This window comes from Panthera tigris, chromosome B4 (assembly GCF_018350195.1).
Source record: "Panthera tigris isolate Pti1 chromosome B4, P.tigris_Pti1_mat1.1, whole genome shotgun sequence".
Taxonomy (NCBI): Eukaryota; Metazoa; Chordata; class Mammalia; order Carnivora; family Felidae; genus Panthera; species Panthera tigris.
The window spans coordinates 79,203,267-79,225,602 of NC_056666.1; positions in this window are offsets into that span (position 1 = coordinate 79,203,267).

Sequence of the window (22,336 nt, forward strand, 5' to 3'; positions counted from 1 at the left end):
GGAATCGAGTCCTCTTTTTTCCCTGGTTTGTGGAGTCCTTCTGACTCTGTTCCCTGGTGGCCATCTGGCTATCTACCCATACCGCTTTGGAACGGGTGTAGGAAGAGGAAAGTGACCTCAGTTCTTGTCCTGAAGCCTCTGAGCTTAGCTCTGGGAGGCCCAAACCAGCTGTGATAGGTTCTTCCTGCTGCTAAAGAGACTCCTTAGGCTCTACCTATAACCAGACATCTGGCCTCTGGGACCTGAAAATGTGGCTGGCAGGGAAGGGGGTGAGTAGAACAATTCCTCTTTAGATCGCTTGAGTTAATGTTCTTAGGGTCTCCCTTGCCCCTCAGGGGAGCTAGGGGAGCTGGGCTTTGCAGAGCCCCGAGGAAGCTTGGGGGCAAAAGGCAGGGTCCCACTTGCCATGCTGTGTTAGGTCTTCAGAAATTTGGCTGGTTGCTTTCTCACTGGTCCCTTAACACCTAGATTCACTCATGTACACTGGCCTCAAGGTTTCTGCTCTCTGTCTCAGTTTCTCCTTTTGTGGATTTCATATGTATATTCGTGGGGGCCTTTAGTGAAGAGCTGCTTAAAGGCATTGATCGTGACTGCTCAGAATGTGTCTACATTGTTGATTCCAAATTAACGGACAGTCACCAGCATCTTATTTTGCTTCTACGTTGCATGGTGCTTATGTAGCTCTCAATGCAGACACTGTCCCCGTCCTCACCCTCTCCTCACTCTTCTCCAAGTGATCCCTAACCCCAGTCTGTCCCCAACACTTTCTCCAGACCTTGTCTGCCTGCCTCTGTTTCACTTTCTCCTTGGCCCCCACTCCCCCTGCGCGCTGGTCGTGCTAGGCTGCATTCACTCTCAAAAATTTAGGGCCGAGCTTCAGGCCTCCTTTGATTGCAGCATTTTGGGGAGGAGGGTAAGGGAGGCAGTTTTTATATCCGAGTAGCGGTCTCTGGGATCCCCAGGTTGGCACTGGGAGGGAGCCTGGGGCAGTGATGGCAGCGGCTTCACCCTATCAGCTTTCTGGGCACATCCGCCACCCAGCAGCACCTGAGAGGAGAACCGGCTCAGCAGCGAGCTGAGTGAGATTGAAGAGAATCATAAAGAAAATATATATCCCCCTCCCCGGCCTCGCTCCCTCCTCCTGCTCCACACTTGCCTCCTTCTCTCTCTTTGTCTTGCTCCCTCCCCCCTCCTCACTGCCTCCCTGTTTTCTTTGTTCCTACTTTGCCTCCTTCACCTTTATCTCCGTCATGCAGGCACATCTGTCTGTCTATCCGTCTCTCTGTCTGTCTGACTCCAAATATATTTTGGTCGGCGATTTTCCAGGACTGCGCCTGCCCTCAGCTTTTCCTTCTCCCTGTCTCCCTCCCTGCTTCCCTCCCTCAGTCTCTGAGGGTGTCTCTTCCCATCACATCTTTATGAGGTTCACCGTGTGTGCCTTTCAGTTTCTCCATCCACATCTCCTCCGGTCTCTCTAATTTTGCTGCCTCCCCCATCCTCATTCCCTCTCTGGCCCTCCCTTCCTTCTCTCTTCCTTGCTTCTCTTATCTCTGTCTCTTTCCCTGCCTCTAGCTCACATCCCTGCCTCCTCTCCACTTCCCTCCTCCCGCCCCTCAAGGTGCAGATACTTCGTGTGAAATCACCTGGATGGGCTCCAACTGCCAGGTCCCCCCATTCTGTACCCCCTCCTCTGGGAGAGATTTATGGCCCCAACCTCGCATCCTCTGCATTCCCCCCCCAGCCCTGGGCCAGTTCTTTTCATTACCTGGTGATTATCTGGGGGCCCTGGCATTTCCCCCAGCCTCCCACCCTCTACCCAGCAGGCAGTGAATAGCACAGGGAGAAAAGGGGAAGGGATTGCTCTTGGGACCAGATGCAAGGACACGGAGACCCTCCCCCTTTACCCGCCCTTCTTTCCCTCAAGCAGATGCACATCTGGGAAAATCCCAGCTTGAGGCAGGGGAAGACAGCCTAGGACTGTTGGAACAGACATAAATCAAACACCCAGATGCCCCTCCCCTACTGTTCTGTCATTACAGCCATCCTTCCAATTCCTGCCTGTCTCCTTTGCCCCTAGGAATTTTGGCTCCGTAGTCCTGGCTGGGCCACTCATCCACTACCCAGCATAGTGCCTGGAACAAAGGAGGTGCTCAATTAATACCTTTGGTCCATGCCTAATGGAGATGTGTTGGGCAGGGTCCATGTGATTTTAAGGTTTTCCTCAGTTGGAGGTTCTTTCTGGGATCTGGGGCAATCCTTTCTGCTCCAATTTCAATTCTCTGTCTTAGTATAGTTAGTATAGATTCCGTCCCTTGACGGTCCTGCCGCTATCCTCCTCTCGCCTCCCTCCACCTCCACCCCAGTCTTTACCACACCTGATTTAGGATGTAGAAGAATCTCAGCACTACCAAGTAAAGGCAGTGGTGCCCCCTTTCCCTGACACTGATGGCTTCTTGGGCCACTCACTTGTGCATTTAGCCCTCAGTCTCTAGATAGGCCCCACCTTCTCCATCTCTGAGAATTCTTGCCTCTGTTTAAAGACTAAGGCTCAGGGAAGGAGGAGGCACCTTCCTCTGGTCGCTCTTTCAGCATGTTGGAAGCCCTACGCTTTGAATGTCTAGAGCAGGAAGCTCTCCGGGCAGGGACTGTATCTGTTTCTTTATTTCTTGCAGCACAATGCTCAATGCACATTCTGTTAGAATATGCTATGAACGCTGAATGACTGTCTCAGGAAATCCCTGGTGGTGAACTTGTGCCAGTTCCCTTTTAGTTTTATTTCTGGAGCGATTTGAAATGCGGGTGAGGGGGTAGGGATGGATGGTGGTAGTAGAGGAACCTAGTAGGATAACCGGGCGAGGTGGCTGGTGGGTGCTTCTATCTTTGTTTAAAGGACTCTTGAGTGGGTTCCTTAGCTGGATCTGGGATCCCAACTCACCACAGGCTGGGCTCCACTGGCTCCCCACACTCTCCGGTCAGCTGGGACCTCCTCCATGCCCAGGACCCTGGAAAGAGTGTTTACTTCTTCTTTTTTTTAGTGTTTATTTTTGAGAAGCAGAGAGAGAAGGCAAGTTGGGGAGGGGCAGAAAGAGAGGGAGACAGAGGATCCGGATGCTGAAAGCAGTGAGACCAATGCAGGGCTCCAACCCACGAACCTGAGATCATGACCCGAGTGGGTATCAGATGCTTAACCGACTGAGCCACCCAGGCACCCCAAGAGTGTTTACTTCTAAATTCACACCTAGGGGTGCCTGGGTGGCTCAGTCGTTTAAGCGTCTGACTCTTGGTTTCAGCTCAGGTCATGATCTTGCAGTTTTGTAAGTTCAAGACCCACATCAGGCTCTGTGCTGGTGGCTGGGACCCTGCTTGGGATTCTCTCTTTCCCTCTCTCTCTCTGCCCCTCCCCCACTCGCACTGTCTCTGTCTCTCTCAAAATAAAGAAATAAACTTAAAAAAAATTTAAATTCACATCTTGCTGCCCAGACAGGGCTCCGCTAGTCTTCCCTTGCCCACCTCTAGCTTTCCTCCTAGAAGGGGGCTGAGCCACCTTCTTCACACTTTTCACTCTTCCCAAAGCACCCCACCCCACCCCGCCTGCCTGAGCCCCGCCCCCATACCCCCTCCAGGGCCCGCCCACCCCTAAACTCAGCTCCATATCCTGACTCTGCTTGGCCAAGCTTCTTACCTCTCCCTGGGTTTAGCTTGCACTTTCTTCTCAGATGTCTCACCTCTGAGGTAGAAAAAACCCATGGGTAAGTGATTTCTCATGTTTATGGAGTTGGCAAGAACACTGGGACCGAGCCAGAGAGGAAGAAGTCTGGGCTTGGAGTGCCACTGGCTGTCCAGGCCCTGTGGGGTGTGAGCAGAGGTTATTTGCTGGTGCCCAAGCTAGACTTGGATTGGGGGGTGCAGACCAGTGGCCTTGCAAGTTTGGGAAGGGCAGGTGGCTTTGCTGGGGTCAGAGTGATTGGGAGGCCAAGACTCTGTTCTCTAGACCAGAAAGGTTCTTAGCTCTGCTGAAGAAAACGAGTTAGGGGAGGTTAGTCCCTGGCGCTTCTCCTTCAGCGTCCCTTCCCACCTCTTTGCCCTGCCCTCCTTCCCGGCCTTTCCTTCCTGACCTGGTCCAGAACTTGTTTTGTTCATCTTTGTCTTTCCCACAGGGCCCAGCACATAGTATGCTTAGATGTGTTCTTTGAGGGAATGAAGGTTCTTCCACCTGGCTCTGCTGCCTCTGTCATGTTTTGTCATGCTTTCTCACTGGAGATTCTGAAAGCCTCTGTGTCATATCTTCGTGGGGCGGGGGTGTTGCCGTGGGCTTCGCAGAAGAGCAGGTCCTGTTTGGTAAGGTGGCCGACCATAAGGAGAGAGGGTCCGTGGGTCTTCTTCCTCCATGCTCAAGCAGCTAGATATCTATTTTTACAGCTGTTGAAGGTATCTCCCTGCCTTTCTTATCTAATGTAAACAAGCTGTGGTGGGGATTGATTAGAAGCCAAGTCAGGCTATAGGAGGAAAGATTGCTGAGTTCCACTGGGGTGTGGCTGCCTAGTGGTCTTTAAAACACTGTATGGAGTCTTGTCTGAGGTCCCAAATATATTGTAAATGAGCCAGTGCTAAATAAACCTTGCAGCTTGATGGCTCTGTTCTCTCTCTTGGAATCTATCAATTTTATGTACATGATAGGCATATTTATTGATTGATAAAGGCTTGGAGGAGAAGCCTGAAATAGGACTGGCTTCCTGGGTCGCCAAGAGACATTTTGCTGTTATTGCAAAACGTATTTGCACCTCTTTAATTTCTAAGGCTCTTGGAATCTTATACTGTTCTCCACCCAGGCTCCCCCGACCCCAGTCATGTACCCTGTGGGCAGTACCCCTTTGCCAGAAGCCCAGACAACACTTATCTATGCATGACGCCGGTTTTATTGATTATATGTGGCAAGTGTTTCTTTCTAGCTTGTCTTTATCTTCCCCTCTAGCAGTTTTTGGGCACCTTTTCTCCATTATCAATTGATATGTGTTATGTGCCTCCAGAAGCAGGCTCATTTTAACCTTAGTTTAAGCAAAATCATGTGGAAAAGTGAATTTCCTTTCCAAGCATATTCCAAATTGATAAAAAATGATTTTTGGATTATATTCTTTTGGTTTATCTTTGTCCCTTTTTATTTTGTTATTGCAGAAATCACAAAGCAGACTGGGGATTAGAAACAACAAGGAAATAGGGATAAAGAGCATCCCTTAAAAAAGTGGTGACGGAGGCTCTTTGTTGTACATTCTGATGCATGAGCTGGGGTGAGGCAGGTGGGTCTTTTTTGTTTAATTAAAAAAATTTTTTTACTCTTTATTTATTTTTGAGAGAGGAAGAGAGAGAGAGAGAGACAGAACACAAGTGGGGGAGGAACAGAGAGAGAGACACACACACAGAATCCAAAGCAGGCTCCAGGCTCTGAGCTGTCAGCACAGAGCCCAACACGGGGCTCGAACTTACCAGCTGCGAGATTATGACCTGAGCTGAAGTCGGACGCTTAACTGACTGAGCCACCCAGGTGTCCCTTTTTTGTTTAATTTTTAAAAAAGCGTCTTTAAGTAATCTCTATGCCCAATGTGGAGCTCAAACTCATGACTCCGAAATCAAGAGTCTCATGCTCTACTGACTGAGCCAGCCAGGCACCCCGAGATGGGTCTTGATGGAGGAGTCATATTGATCTATATTTGGATAAGAACTCAGGACTTTGAGACATGGTACAACTTTCTTTAGTATATGTGCTGCCGAAGCGAGCACTGTACAACTTTCATATGACGCAGACAATCTGGTATCTTTCCTACAGCAAAACAACACAAAACAAATTGACTGAACAAGGGAGATGGTGAGAGTGTGGGGCAGCTATGTGGGGCTATGACAGGAATCCAGCACAGTTTGGTGAGAGAGGACAAAGAGGAGACAGTCAAGTACTTACATGGGAGGACAGAAGGATACATTTAAAGATATGAAGGGAGGGGCGCCTGGGTGGCTCAGTTGGTGAAGCATCTGACTTCGGCTCAGGTCATGATCTCATGGCTCGGGAGTTTCAGCCCCGCATCAGGCTCTGTGCTGATGGCTTGGAGCCTGGAGCCCGCTTCAGATTCTGCATTTCCCTCTCTCTCTGCCCCTTCCCTGCTTGTGCTTTCTCTCTCTCTCTCTCAAAAATAAATAAACAATAAAAATTAAAAAAAAAATAAAGATATGAGGGAAGATAACCAGAGAGATAGTCCGCCTTTCCTAGGCCACCTTGTGTGAAGTATATGTATTGCTGAGGGTGTATATTGGGAGGAGGTACATGGAAGAAGGAGCCGTGCGCTATGACCACTCACAACTGCTCGTCTCAAAGAGGAGACAGGGTATAGTGATAGATGGGACCACTGGATGGATTTCTAGATTCTGTACTTACCAGGAAAGGAAGGATTTGGGGGGGGGGACCAGCTGTTTAGCAAAGCATCTTGGAAAAAATGAGTGTGACTCATTGTAGATAAAGGCTATCCCACCCTTACAGTTGTAGTTTGGAAAATAGGTGGATAGGCAGATGGATTTCCTTCTACTGTTTTTTCCTGAGGACTTTGATTAGGTGTTCTGGATTGACAGGATTTGGGGTTGAGAGAGGTTGGGAGTAGAGAATCTTAGGAAGAAGTAGAGAAGAAATTAATTTTCACTGTTAACATCAATGTATCCCATCACTTTTGAATCCCTTAATTGTGCCTCTTTGGTGGCTTCCCCCAGCTTTCTTTCTGATTCTTGTTTGGAAAATCTGTTGTTGTTTTTTTTTTTTTTTTTAAGTTTATTTATTTATTTTCTTGAGAGAGAGACAGAGAGGCAGAGAGAGAATCCTGGTCAGGCTTCATGTCAGCATGGAGTCCACCATGGGGCTCAATCTCACGACCATTAGTTCATGACCGTGAGATCATGACGTGAGCCAAAATCAAGAGTTGGTCACTTAACCGACTGGGGCACCCAGGTGCCCCTGGAAAATCTAATTGTGATTCTTCCTGTGGCCCATGTAGTTTCTGAAGGCTTCTAGGAGCAGAAGCTCAGGCTTGTCTCATTTGTCGAAGTTGATCATTTTGTTTTGGTGTGACAGAAGTGTTAAGAATTTCCAAAACTGGATTCTGACAGAAACGAAACCTGTAAATGAGGTCAGATTATGAATGAGGAACACCAGTTTTACCTCTGTCTTCGCAGAAGACACCTTGTTCACAACCATCTCAGAATGGTACTAGATGATATGGAGTCTATACAGCCTCTAGAGAAAGCCTGGCTGTCTGCTTGTTTACCTGAATAATGGCACAATATTACTAGTATCATGTCTGCATGTAGCAGGGAGTCCATAGATATTGAGGGAAGGAAGCAAAAATGTCTTAGCCTACATCTACATAGATTTTGGTCCGCATTTGGGTGGGTGGATTTTGTCTACATACATTTGGTCTGGAGTGTGTTAGTCTATGTCAGGATGGGTTTTTGTTGACTCGGAATTCAGCTTCTGCCAGAGTAGGATGGGATGGGAGAGGTGCAGTACTGGGGGCGGTAGGGTAGGAGGTAGATGAGTTGGAGGAGGTGGCTGTGTCTCCTCTTGTCTAATGAGAAGACAGTTTGGGGCTGCCATGCCTTCAAGTTCAAGTCTTAGTTGCCCCTAGTAATATTTACTTGCAGAATAAGGGTTTCTAGCCTCATTGAGAGAACATGAAGCAGGTTCTACCCTAAGGAGTTTTTATTTTACAAAGGATTCTTCTCTCTCTCTCTTTTAAAAAGAAATTTAACGTTTATTTTATTTTGGGAGAGGGGGAGGGCCAGAGAGAGAGGGAGACACAGAATCCAAAGCAGGCTCCAGGCTCTGAGCTGTCGGCACAGAGCCCAATATGGGGCCCCAACTCATGGACCATGAGATCATTACCTGAGCTGGTCAGACTCTTAACTGACTGAGCCACCCAGGCACCCCTAGAAAGGATTCTTCTAAGTAACGTTCAAACAGAATATAGTACAAAGTAAGATCATAGGTGGGAAGATGACTGGTAAGTGATCCATTTGGTGAGGTTGTTCTCAGAAGACTCCTGGGAGATAAGTTTGGATATTTATTTTCTTTAGTATGAGCTGAATTTGGTTACTTCAGCTTTCTTTCCAACCTTTCAGGGAAGCTGCCTGACCTTAACTTCTCTTTTCCCAGGGGAGAAGTAACACATTTATTACTACTGAAATGGTTTCTTTCTCCTTTCCTTTTCTGCACAGACCAAGACTGAGAATTATTATTATTATTATTATTATTATTATTATTATATTTTAGTATCTAGATCTGTATTAATCTCTATAGCAAATATTTAACTGGATCTGTATAATTGAGCAAACTGGATTTACTGTTTCAAGGTGTGGTGGATTTGTGTGTGTGTGTGTGTGTGTGTGTGTGTGTGTGTTTGGGGGCATGGAAGGAAGTCCTAAAAGATGCTCTATTAATTGGACCATGGCCCAAGGTGAAGATGTAGCTTGAACTGGGAAACAATCATACAAAATGCCAAGAAGGCACAGTTTTCCCAGGCTGACTGACGGTGTACAGAAGATACTCCCTAATCTTGCCAACACTGGAAAATGAGGTCTTTTCTACTCTAACTTTCTGTCAACTATGAAGCCATCTGGGATCTTGACATCCCCTTGCTATGACAGTTCATTTCTGATTTAGGAATAGCCTTACTGATTCATAGTTTATGTATTTTTTACTTATTTTGGCAGGTGGGGAAATATGCACAACATGCCCTTCATTGTGAATTTCCAGAGAGGGGCGTTCTCTATTTGCCACCATTGTCTTGCACTGTGTGTAAATGAATGCGTGGAGATTTGGGGGTGTGGTGGTGGTGTTAATAATTTATGGGGGAAATGTTGCTTTTGCTTAAATTCTTTTGCACAAAGAGTCTCTGTGGCGCCTAAATTTTCCAATTTGGAATTTGCCTTTGTGTTCATTTACACTTAGCTGAAATCTGATCTTCAATAGACTGAATCCAGTCTTTCTCACTTAGAAACTTTGTGTGGTTTCCATTTGCGGGACCATCCAGTTTCTCACTTTAGACCCAACCCAAGCTATAGAGAATCCATCTGTGTAGTGATTTCGACAGTACAGGGAAAATGATAGCAAATACAGCACATTCCTTTCTCTGGGAGCTTATAGTACAAGGGCATTTCATGGATCCTTCCCCATCCTCCCGAGACAAGTCCTGGTGTATACACGATTCTGTCCTTTGACTATCGTCCCACTCCTCCATTCTGCAGGCCAGCCTTAAATGTAGTTATTGCAGTTTGAGTATCGTGTCATGGTGCCTACTGCCAAAGCATTAGATGACTTATTTTCCAAGTTCAGTAAAGCAGTGGAAGTAATAAAACTCTGTGTTGTCTGTCTGTTCAGATGTCACACATCAAGGGGATGACGCTGGAGCAAATTGTAAATGTCACAGATCATGCATGCACTTGGTCTCAGCCGACGTGGGTTACTTCCTTTATACTTTCACTTTGTTGCGGTGAAAGAGATTTGGACCACAGTTCTTATTTCATATCTCTGACGTTGCCAAGCTGGGCTGTAGACCCTGGGGTACTTCCTTGGTTGTGGCCAGTTAACTCTTTGTACCTCAGGCTTCAGCTGGGGAAAGAGAGGCAAGCCAAAAGCATCACCAGGCAGAAGCTGTGCTTCTCTGCTCCACCTACCACACAACTACTCTTACCCTCTTTCCTAAAGGGGTGTTCTCCCAGTGCGAAGTTCTAGGCCACTGAGTTATGCCACTGGATAGTAATGAGGAGAGAGCAGGGGCAAGGAAGAGCATGCTGGAGAGATCAAATATCTATCTATAAGTGTGGCCAGAGAAGCTTCTGGAAGGAGGGTCATGCTGAACAGGGTTTGGAAAGAGCGTGTTCTAGGCAGAGAGGGAGAGTCTGTGAGGGCTGATGTTAATGCCAGCAAGATGTGCATGTGTGGGGAAAGATTTGTCCTGGTCAAGCAGAGAGACACAGAAGGTTAGTAGTAAGAGTAAATGGCAGAAGAACACTGAAAAGGAAGCCTTGGAAATACAATCTTAGAAGTTTGGATTTAACAGAGAGCAGGATACTGCAGGTCTAGTTGTGGTGGTGGTGAGGAGGGGAGGGGGGAGACACACACACACACACACACACACACACACAGGGAGAGAGAGAGAGAGAGAGAGAGAGAGAGAGAGAGAGAGAGAGAGAGAATCTTCGTAAGACTTGAAGAAAGTGTCATTTTCCAGAAGGAGGGTAGAGGGCACTCACACTTCAGTTATCTGCTGCAATGCAGTAGTGAGGAAGAATGTGATTTAGGGCTTTATCCTGCTTCAAGGAAGGGCAGCACTCTCTGATGGCTGCTGGGTGAATCTGAGTGAGAGCCCAGAGGATGTGATTGTTCAGAGTTACCAATTTTATGGACCAGGAGGGAGGACCAGAGACTATGGCAGGAGGCTGGCCCTGGATATACAGTATTCGTGAACTGTAGGAACCTAGTAGATGGAGGTCTAGTGTAGACAAGGTGTGCTAAGTGTCTAAGTGACTTCATGTCAGCTGAATTGAATTGAAGGCTGGTTGGTGATCCCCAAATATCTGAAACCAATGATTTCAGTTGGAATTCCTTAGATTTAATCCAAATTTTTATGCAATTTCCTCCAATAAAGTCAGGATCCTTAGAGGCTGCTTTGTCAATGGTCTTGTTTTTGGACATATTCAGGGTTTTCCCTCTTTTGAAACTAAAATAGAAAGGCAATCCTTTACCTTCTTTTTTGATCTTCCTATACTAATAGCATGTTCAGAATACCCATTATTCCTTATCTTAAGTCCATATTCTTTAACAACTTGAAAAAATAATGAGGAGATACAAAAATAGACAAAGAGGTCCATATCGATGTCTGATGTCCATCAGTCTTCGTGCTTATTTCCAAGGATGATTTAATAAATACTAACAGTGCTCTAGGTGCTGTGAGCTCAGAGCTGGTCACAGACGTGGGTCACAATGGGGAAGGCTGGTGCTCATTTTTTATATTCTACTCGGTCAGGTGTCTGGTTATCAACAACCACCAAACCAGAATATCAACCTGACACAGCTGAAGTCCTTTTCCCGTGAAGTTTTAGCTCTGGAATGGGGGAATCGTATTTTGGAAGTGACTGGTGAGCTGACATTTTTCTGGTACTGGGTTCCTCTGGGTTAAGGATAAAGAGGAGATTGCCATTTTCTGGCAACCATTCCCAGTCTGCTCCTGACTGGGGGCCAAGTCTGGGGAGCAAATGGCCAAGTGAATTAGGAAGCTTGAAAAGATGTTTTGTTAAACCATCCTCATTAAATTGGCACCGTCTGCCTTACTACTCTCTTTTGTCCCAGTTGGGGCTGTCCTTTGTGACAGATGTTTCCTAACGGTGTGTGCCAGCAACATCTGGAAGGCTTGGGTGATGGCTGAGGTTTGGGAAGGCCAAAACTGGAGGTTTTTAGGCTTTCAGGGAAATTGCAACCATCTTCCTGCTATTGGGTTCCCATTAAAAAAAATACCTGCTCCCCACCCCCTTCTTCCTTTATGCGATGAGAATGAAAGTTTCATTACCTTCTCTAGCATTTCCTAACCTCACTGAATATGTTTTTTTTCATTCTCAAGAATGAGGTAGTGACTAGAAAATATTTGGAATAGGACAATGAAAGAGTAAAACGATGAAAGAAGTCTCAGGAGGGTGACTTATATTTGGCGTCTAGAGATCTATTATCCTATATTTCTACTAAAAGCCAAGCTAAAGGAGGTGGGTTAAAGTTGTGGGTAGGAATTATAATTAGCTGTAAAATTATATCTGGGAACTATTGGGATGGCTATGGGGATGTTTGGAATCTTTCCTGACATCTAAAAATATAGTCTGGAGACATTTTGGCGCTAGATTGGGTTAGGATTTTCCTTTTTTTTTTTTTTTTAAAGTAATCTCTACACCCAATGTGGGGCTTGAACTCAAGACCCTGAGATTAAGAGTTGGATGCTGTACTGGCTGAGCCAGCCAGGTACCTGCTCCCTTCCCCAGTCGATTGGATTAGGATTTTAGCAGGACATGGTTTAGATGGAGCTTTCAGATTTAATGATTCCTCCACTTCTAGCTCTGGCCCATCAGTATCTATTTGAGATGAAAGGGAAGACATTGGCAGAGGGTGACCTAGACACAAAGATAAGAACTGGCTCAAACACTCCTTTAAAAGCCATGCTGCAGTCTTGACCCTTTATGGAGGCAAGGTGCCACGGTAGAAAGAACATGGTCTTTGAAGTAACAAGGAACCAAGTTAAAATTCCAGCTCTTCTTTTTACTGGCTGTATGAGCTTAGGATAGTTGTCTCACTTCTCAGTCTTTAAAGTTGGAATAATAACACTTATTTCATTGGGTTGTTATGGGGGTTAAATGAAGGAACATATGTGCATTACAGCTTAACAAATTCTGATTCTCCTTCACCCCTTTCTCCATGTATCCCTAATTCTTTCATATATATCTGGTCCCCCTATTTGCCTGATATAATTTTTCTCTGCTTCCAGCCTCTGCACATGTTCCCCCCATGCCTCTTACAGTTCAAGCCTAGGGCCCTGATTTATTAATTTGTGTTAGTCCCACAAAATGACAATAACAGTATGTAGTTTTTATAACCGTACTAACATGAGCCAAGGTTGTGGTTTCTTTCCAGGCATTTTTGCTTGCTGACAATTTTGGTTGTAAATCAAAGACAAAGGAGTTCTATCTTCCCACCCACTCCTCTGATCTAAAGTTCCTGATTTGGGCTAGATCATTCTGGGTGGGATTTTGTTGCAACCAAAAGTGATGGCAAGCTTGTTTATAAAGGCCATTCAGGGAATAAGAATCTGTAACCTTTACTACTGGGACATTCTTGTTTTCTTCCTAACTTTTTGGTTTGAAAAATATCAAACCTATAGAGAGATGCAGGAATAGTGTAATTAACACCCATTTATCTTTCACCAGGATTGATTGTTAATATTTTTCTACATTTGCATGCTCTCTCCAGTGCTCCTGTGTGTGTGTGTGTGTGTGTGTGTGTGTGTATGAAATATGGTCCATAGTTTACTAACTGTCCAATTTTTTTAATAGTAAAATGTTTCTCCCTGATCCAGGTCCAATCCAAGGTTTTGCATTGCATCTCATTGTTGTGTCTCTCTCTTTTAAAAAATATTTTATTTATTTTTGAGATAGAGAGAGACAGAGTGTGAGCAGGAGAGGGGCAGAGAAAAAGGGAGACACATAATCCGAAGCGGACTCCACAGTCTGAGCTGTCAGTACAGAGCCTGACATGGGGTTTGAACTGTGAACCACGAGATTGTGACCTGAGCTGAAGTCGGACACTCAACCCACTGAGCCACCCAGGCACCCCTGTGTCTCTTTATTCCCCATTAATCTGCGACAGTTCCTCAGGCTGTCATTCCTGACACTGACAGTTTTGAACAGTTTTATAGAAAGTTAACTTTCTGTAGAAGGTTGTTTTGTAGACTGATCATTAAAATTTTTTTTAAATTTTTATTTATTTTTGAGAGAGAGAGTGTGCATGAGCAGAGGAGAGGGAAGGGGCAGAAAGAGAGGGGGAGAGAGGATCTGAAGCAGGAACTGCACTGATAGCAGAGAGCCCGAGGCAGGGCTCGAACTCATGAACCATGAGATCATGACCTGAGCCAAAGTCAGCCACTTAAATGACTGAGCCACCCAGGTGCCCCTAGACTGATCATTTTTATCATTAGATTCAGGTTACACATTTTGGGCAGTAATATTATATAAGAACATTCTTAAAGACAAGGGGTGCCATGTAAGCAGGGAGCATGTTTTCTTTCTTCCCATTGTGTTTGTAAGATCAAGCACAAGGACTTAGAAGGTGTCCTTCTAAGAAGGTGCTTACTGTTGAATGAATGAATGAATGACCAAAGACTTTTACTGCTACCTAGGTCTATTATTTTTCTGCTTGAGAGGAGGAGGAGCAGCCTTCTCCTATATCCTGTTCCCATTTTTATTAGACATGTTTGAAGGCTTAAAGGGAACCTAAGACCTCTGTAATGAGCCCATAGAGAAGGGAAATGAGGTGGGGACTATGATGTGAGGCAAGCTGTGGAGTCTCTTTACCCTGGGGGTGGGTGGTGATCATACTATGTTGAGACTGGACGGTGAATAAGGTGGTCCTCAGATGGAAAGAAACACAGTATGCAGAACCTAAGAGTACATGGTCTGTTTCCTTGCTGAGAAAAATTAGTTATTTAGGGTTCCAGATTTTATTATACTTCCCTCCCCTAACTCCCATTTGAATCCTAAGAATGGCCTGGTGAAAATTGATTTCTGTCCCTCCTCCTTTCGCAGTGGGGACAACCCCATATTTCTCTCCTTCTCTACCCTCCATCTCCCCCCTCCCCACCCACACAAGTGTGTATTTTCTAACATTTATAAACGGTGGTTGGGCGGCCATTCTCTCCGGATTATTTATTGTTGAGAAAATCTATAACTCCTTGGACTTCTCATTTTGATGTAGAAGCTTTCATCCCTGTCGCCTGGGGGAAGTGAGGTTATGAGAGGTACTCTTTGCCTCTCAGAAATGTGTTTTCAGGCTTCCCTTTGGGGCCCTTTCTCTCTCCAGCTCTGATCATCTCAGACATTTCTGACAGTCCTTCCTGAGGCATCTGGGGCTTGGGACTGGATTCATCTATTTAATTCTGCAAGGCTTCCGAGTGCCTGATGCACATGGTTCCTGCTCCCTTTTTGAGAGTCTACCTACCCCTGTCTTTGCAGCCCCTTATTTCACCAGGTTCCAGAAAAAGGGCCCTTTGTATCCATGTCAGCTCTTGATTATCCAGTCATGGTGGGAATAACCTAAAATAGTGAATGATACTAAAATGACTTCTGTTTGATTTTTAAGTGATCAGATTCTGCCTAGAGATAATCCATAAAGTGAACAGCTTCAATGAAAGCAATCCATCATGTTACGCTCCCATGGTTGACTCTATGGCATCTCTTCTTTGGCATCTCGAGAGAGAGGCAGATGCAAGAACGCAGCTTGTTCAGCCCTCACTGTGTTGTTAGACGCGCTGGACATCTAACAACGTCTATTGAGAGTTCTGCAGAAACCGTCTCCATGTCTTGTTTTCGAACTCTGGAGGAGGCCTTTCCTTAGTTTGAGAACCAAATGCTTAGTTCAAAGAACATGAAAATAAGTAGCCAACATATAAAACTATCACTTTTTCTAGGGTTTCCATCACACCCAGAGTAAAAGCCAAAGTCCTCACAGTGACTCTCAGACCCTAAGTGAAGAATCTGGCTTCCTACTTTCTCTCTGACCTCATCCCCTACCTCTTCCCACTCACTCACTCCATCTTGGCCCCACAGGCCTCCTTGTTATTCCCCCCAGATCGCCAAGTATCACTTCACACCCATGAGGATGGCTGCTATTAAAGAAACAGAAAATAATGAGTGTTGGCGAGGATGTGGAGATACTGGGACGCTTGTGCACTGTTGGTGGGAATGTAAAATGGCGCAGCCGCTGTGGAACACAGCATGATGGTTTCTCAAAAAATTAGATATACAATTACAGTATGATCCAGCAATCCCACTTCTGGGTATATATCCCAAAGAATTGAAAGCAGAGACTCAAAAAGATATCTGTACTCCCATATCCCTAACAGCATTGTTCACAATAGCCAAAAGGCGAAACCCACATACTCATCAGTGGATGAACAGATAAACAAGATGTAGTATATGCATACAACGGAATATTATTCAGCCTTAAAAAGGAAGGACAGTCGGATACATGCTACAACATGGATGAACCTTGAAGGCCTTATGCTAAGTGAACTAAGCTGGTCACAAAAGGACACTATTGTATGATTCCACTTATATGAGGTACCTAGAGTAGTTGAATTCATAGAGACAGAAAGTAGCATGGTGGTTGCCAGGGTCTGGGGGGATAGAAGGATGGGGAGTTACTGTTTAATGGGTACAGAGTTTCAGCTTAGGAAGATGAACAAGTTCTGGAGATGGATGGTGGTGATAGTTGCACAACAGTGTAAATGTGAGGCTGTCTTGGACCACCCTTTTCATTTTATTTATTTATTTATAAAAGTTTATTTATTTATTAGTAATCTCTACACCCAGAGTGGGGCTCAATTCACAACCCTGAGACCAAGAGTCACGTGCTCCTCTGATACTCCCCTGACTGAGCCAGCCAGGAGCCCCTGGACCACCCATTAATTTTTTTTATGTTTATTTTTGAGAGAGAGACAGAGTGTGGGTGGGGGAGGGGAAAAGAGAGAGGGAGACACAGAATCCAAAGCAGGCTCCAGGCTCCGAACTGTTAGCAGAGACCCTGATGCAGGGCTCGAACCCATGAACCATGAGATCCTGACCTGAGCCAAAGTTGGATGCTTAATGGACTGAGCCACCCAGGCGCCCTAAGGATCACCCATTTTATTTTATTTTTTTTAAATTTCTTTTAACGTTTATTTATTTTTGAGACAGGGAGAGACAGCATGAACGAGGGAGGGTCAGAGAGAGCGGGAGACACAGAATCTGAAACGGGCTCCAGGCTCTGAGCTGTCAGCACAGAGCCTGACGCGGGGCTGGAACTCATGGACCACAAGATCATGACCTGAGACGAAGTCGGAGGCCTAACCGACTGAGCCACCCAGGCGCCCCAAGGATCACCCATTTTAAAATCCCAACACACGTCCTGAGCACATCTGAACTTTTTCTTGCTTTACTTTTCTCTGCAGCACTGATCGCAAATCCAACACAATATATATTCTTATTACTTATTTGTTTATTGTCTGCTTCCTCCTACAGAAATGTAAGCATCTTGAGTGGAGGGATTTTTGTGTTTTTCTTTGCTTTATAGCAGTGTTGAATAACTGGGGACCAGTATATTTGTTGAATAAATAAATGAATGACCATGGTTAGACATACACTTCTAGAGAAGGCACAGACAGAAAGAGAAAATGGGAAAATCCCATTTTTCATTTCATTTTGTTAACTAAGTTCTACGTTTGGCTATGAGACTTGCCCGTGTTCACGGTGGCTTTTGCTCTGTTTACTTTTTCGTATGTCTTCTGAACTGTTTCCACTTTGGAAGTGTTTGTGTTCCACATACACCACACTTACTCTTTAAGGTTGTTGCCCTGAACTCAGAGCCTCTACTCTTGTATTCCTGACTGCTCCCCACCTCCCAGAGTTGCAGGGCTGTTTGAATTAGGACTTGGGAAACTCTGGGAAGCTTAGCTATCCAGGAGACTTTACACTTGTTTGTTTCAGAGCCACTGGTTTGAATGGCTCGGGACTTTTCATTCTCCTGAAATTTTAAGGTGGAGGAGAGAATTTATATAATTTGGGTTCAGGAAGAAGCTATGCTTGGATGGAAAGAGATTAATATCATCTCTGGAGATGTTGCGTTTCAAGTCCACTTCTCTGAAATTTTGAGAACCTTTCAGAAAATAATTATTTAATAGCCTCATTAGCCTTCCTCCCAAGTCTTTATCAAACTTCTATCCAAACTGTGTTTGAAGCTCTATAGGAGGAGCCACAGGGCCAGCTTCCTGATTGGTAGGGGTAGTAACACCCAACAATAGGCAGTGGAACTTAACTGCCTTGGAAAAATGTTTTGAAAAGGAAAGGTCCAGAGTGAGGGCAGTACCCTTCTTAGAGACAGAGGAGTGAACACAGTGACCTCCAGGATGGAGGAGAGTGGGTGGGGCTGGCTGGGAAAGCAAGACAGCCTGCAATTTAGTGGGTGGATTGTTGGATTTGACAGGAGTTCTTCTTGGCGACTTGGGATGGAACTTTTGTTTTGGAGTTTGGAATGAGCTCAGAGACTGAGAAACACAGGGAGGAGGAGGGAGAGAAGCGGGGAGCCGGGGGGCATTATGGAATTCATACAAGCTGGCTTCATGTTCCCTGGCCTCTCTCTGCATTTCTTTAAGTACCTCCCCTGCGCCAAGCACCTCCTTTGGGAGAGACTGTTTCCTAATTAAACTGAGATTCACAGGCCCAGGGCCCTCATTAGGAAATGTCCTCAGGAAATGCTCTTGAAATAGATGAGTGTGCATGTTCTAGTTGTTCTAGTCTCCTGTTTCCACCTCTGTTTGGCCCTTTCTCTCTTTCCAAAAAAGAAAAAAAAAATGAAAAAAACCTTACTTCTAGGAATCTCAAGATATAGCAACCAATCAATACACTATATGTACATTTCCTCTGTCTTAAATGCCTCTTTTGGTTTCTTGGTACAATTATGAGCAGATCCTTGTTTTGGGTAGTGATGGCTGGGGATAGGAGTGTGGAATTCAGAAGGAGGAGGTATATGAATCCTGGCCCTGCCCTCTGGAAGCTTTTGGACTGTAAAAGAATTTAAGTGACACACCCAGGACTCCACCAGAAAGGGGAAATTAGTTTCAGCTGAACATCAGGATCGGCTGTAAGTGCTGGTGACAAGGGGAGGAAGGTTGGAAATGGGGGATTAGTCAGAATGGCTTAGGAATGGCTTCCTAGACGTGGGGGGAAAAGTTGTAGAATAGAGTTAAAAAGAGCTGGAGGGTCAAGACTGGAAGAAAGGAGTGAGGAGGGCATCCCTGGCAGGGCAGGTAACTTACCCAGGCCAAAGGCTCATCCCAGGAAGGGTAAATCAGGATATGAGGAGCTGAGTGAGGAAGGAGGTGATGGGCCTGAGGGTAGGGGGAGAATTAGGGCAGAGCTCTGGCAGCTGGGTCAGAGAGTCTGGACTGAATATAAACTTTTGGAATGATTGCAGATTATTACAAGAGAAAGGGTATTTCTGAACATGATGTTTGAGGACGATGTTCCTCTGTATTGGTATAAGCTGGATTGCAAGGAGACTTGCTTAGGATTCCCAATCATGGGTTTGCTTCTTCTTCTACAAGTTTGGTTGTTCATTTGTTTGTTCTGCTTGCTTCTGTTTGAGTCATAAGATATGATTATTTAACTTCCATGTGTTTTGTTCTTTGGGTTGCTTCTCTGGTATCTTCGTACTTCGTCTGTAGCCCACTTTCACTCATCTTCAGTAAAAGTGGGAAGAGCCCAAGGACCATCCTGCATAACAAAGTGGAGGGAAACAGAAATGATCAAAAGCATGTATGACCCTGCCATTCAGGTGGTCCTCCTTTGAGATTCTTGCTCGGGGCCCATGGCTGAACTTCAGGAGAGTGTAGGACATTTTTTTGAGAAGGGCAACGTCAAGGGAGTCTGTGATTCAACAAACGTTAAGAACCACTGTTGTGTCTTTGTTGGGAGGTAGGTGGCTGAGGATGGTTCCCCAGAGAGAGAAACATGGTACAAGCATCCCTACGGCCAACCACAGGAACGTCCAGAGACAGTTGAAGGAGCTGAGGGAGAAAGAGAAATTGGGAAAAGAGACTTGGGTTCAGGGGAACTGGTAAGAAGAGTGCCCCATCCTCCCCTGTTCTCCACCCTCTTTCTAGCAGGTATTCCTTCCCTATTTTCTCCATGTTCTGATGATGGCAGGACTCTGGTTCCCCTTCAGTTTAAATATATTGAGTGTCTGCTGTTTATCAATCTATGTACCAGGTCCTCTCACAACAGTACGTCATGCATTTCCTTTGTTGAACCTGAAGTGCACAGAGTGGAATCAATCCCTTCCTCCATCATGGCATGTTGGCTCCATCCCTTTCTGTAAGGCCCCTTTTCGATTCATTTTCTTCTTTCCTTTCTCTGTTCCCATCTCCCCTCCTCACTGGGGGCACTTGTGTAGTGTCTTTAACAAATGCTCCTCCAATCTATGCTCTATATGTGTATTTAGATACATTCATCCACTCAACAACCACACAGTGCCAACTGTGTCAGGCACAGTCATAGGTGCAGGGAATGCAACCAGGAGCAAAATAATAAAAAAAGTCCTGTTTTCATGGAGCTTACATTCTTTTGGAGTGAGACAAATCATGAACAAATAAATAAGTAAAACATGTAGTACCTCAAGTAGTGATAAGCCCTATGGAAAAAAAAAAAAGCAGGGCAAGGGGATAAGATATGTTGAGGGGGATCAGGACCAGACTGCAGTTTTATATGGGGTGATTAAGGAAGGCGTTGCAACAAAGGTGCTATTTCAACAAACACAGTTAAGGAAGAAACTGCGTGGATATCTGGGGTAGAAGTGGTCCAGTTAGAGGGGACAGCAAGTACAAAGGCCCTGAGGTAGGGTCTTGTCTGGTATGTTAGGAGACCAGAATGGTTAGAAGGTCAGTGGCTAGAGAAAAATGAGTGGGAAGAGAGAGAGACAGAAGGCTGAGAGGTAGCTGGGTGAGTGACAAATACTGTAGGACTTTGTGATGAACATGCTCACATGGGTCTCCTCATGGACTCAGCAGAGAGTTTCCTTGGGGTATGTACCTAGGAGAGGGATTGTGGGGTTGGAGGGGGTGTGCACTCTTAATTCCAGTAAGATTATGCCTCAAGATGGTGGCACCAGTTATACTCCCACCAGCAGTGTGTGGTAGTCTGTATCTTCTCATAGAATTCTCATGATGATCCAGTAAGGGAAGTCAAGTAAAGTTCCTTATGGAGGAGGAAACTGAGGCTTAGAGAGATTAAGCAAATTACTCTAGTTACATAGCCAAGCGGAAGAGCCAGGACTCAAATTCAAAAGTTTTGACATAATGTTCTTTGCTCTTACCACTACTGTACCCAGCACTGACTCTTTCAGAAATAAGATGAGACATCTGTAGACAAAGATATTATTATTATTATTAATTAAAAAATGTTTATTTATTTATTTTGAGAGAGTGCAAGAGAGCATGTGAGTGGAGGAGGGGCAGAGAGAGAGAGAGGGAGAGAGATAATCCTAAACAGGCTCTGAGTTGCCAGTGCTCTATTCGGGGCTCGAACTCGTGAACTGAGAGATCATGGACCTGAGTCAAAATGAAGAGTCAGCTTAACCGACTGAGCCACTCAGGGGCCTTCCAGAGATATTATTGTTATTATTATTATTATTATTATTATTTAAATTTTTTATTATTATTTTGCATTTTTCTTTTCTTTCTTTTTTTTAAACTCTACTCTATTTTTCTAATTAAAATAAAAAAAAATTTAAGTAGGCTCCACACTCAACATGGAGCTTGAACTCATGACCCCATGTTCAAGAATCATACACTCTACCCATTGAGCCAGCCAGGTGTCCCAAGACTTGCATTTTTCAATGCCTGGTCTAACTCAGTCAGTCTAGGACCCCAAAGTGTTTAGCACTAGCATGTATGTGGGTGTCTAATTAGAGTCCTTAGAATTTCAAGGTGAAATATATGGATTAAGACTGTTTTCATTTTATCATGAAGGCTAGCTAATAGTTTGAATTTTAGTGCATGATTTTGATGCTAGACATTTATAAAGATTAATTGATTTTCAGAGTTTGGGGACTTTGGATCAGATTTTAATATTAAATATTAAGTAGATTATATTACATGCATATTGTTGGCTAGGCACCGAGATAAGTACTTTCCAAGCATCATGTCACTTACTCCTGACAACAACTCTGTGAGGTGATTACTTTTACTCCCACTGAGGGGTGAACTCATTTGTCCAGAGTCACCCAGCTATGAGGTTGAGTTGAGTTTTGAACCTGAACAATTTACCTGCAGAGCCTTTATTCTTAACTACTAAACTGTGCTGCCTTCCTGTGAAGGAAGCTTTTAGAATCTCTTCCCTTTGAACTCTTAAAAACTGAGAATGAACTGAAGGTTGATGGGGGGGTGGGAGGGAGGGGAAAGTGGGTGATGGGCATTGAGGAGGGCACCTGTTGGGATGAGCACTGGGTGTTGTATGGAAACCAACTTGACAATAAATTTCATATTAAAAAAATAAAAAAATAAAAAAACAAAAGGGAAATGCTATGTATACTAACAGTGAAAAATTTAAAAAAATCTATGAGGCTAATAAAAGGCGGGATGACTATTTAAATAAATTACTATTACACACTTGGAAAAAAAAAGAATCTCTTCCCTTTGAAACTGAGGACAGCTTCCTGTCAAGTGGGGTGGTTTAGAGCAGTCATGGGAAGTGAGGGGCTAGGTGGACAGGAATATCCAGAGGGAGAGGATCTGAAGTTTGAAAATGTTCCCCAGTTGTCTTCATTATGTCTCCCTCTGTCCCTGAAGTGAGAACCTCTGCCCTAGGCATCCTACCTGGATTAGAGATTCTGAACGTGATGCTTCAAAAAAAAGGAGGACTTCTCTAACTGGGTGTGGGTGGTTCATTGTCTGTAACCCAAGGCAGCCTGATATTTTTAAAACAAGTGTCCTCAAAGGCAGACAATGTTTTATCACCTATG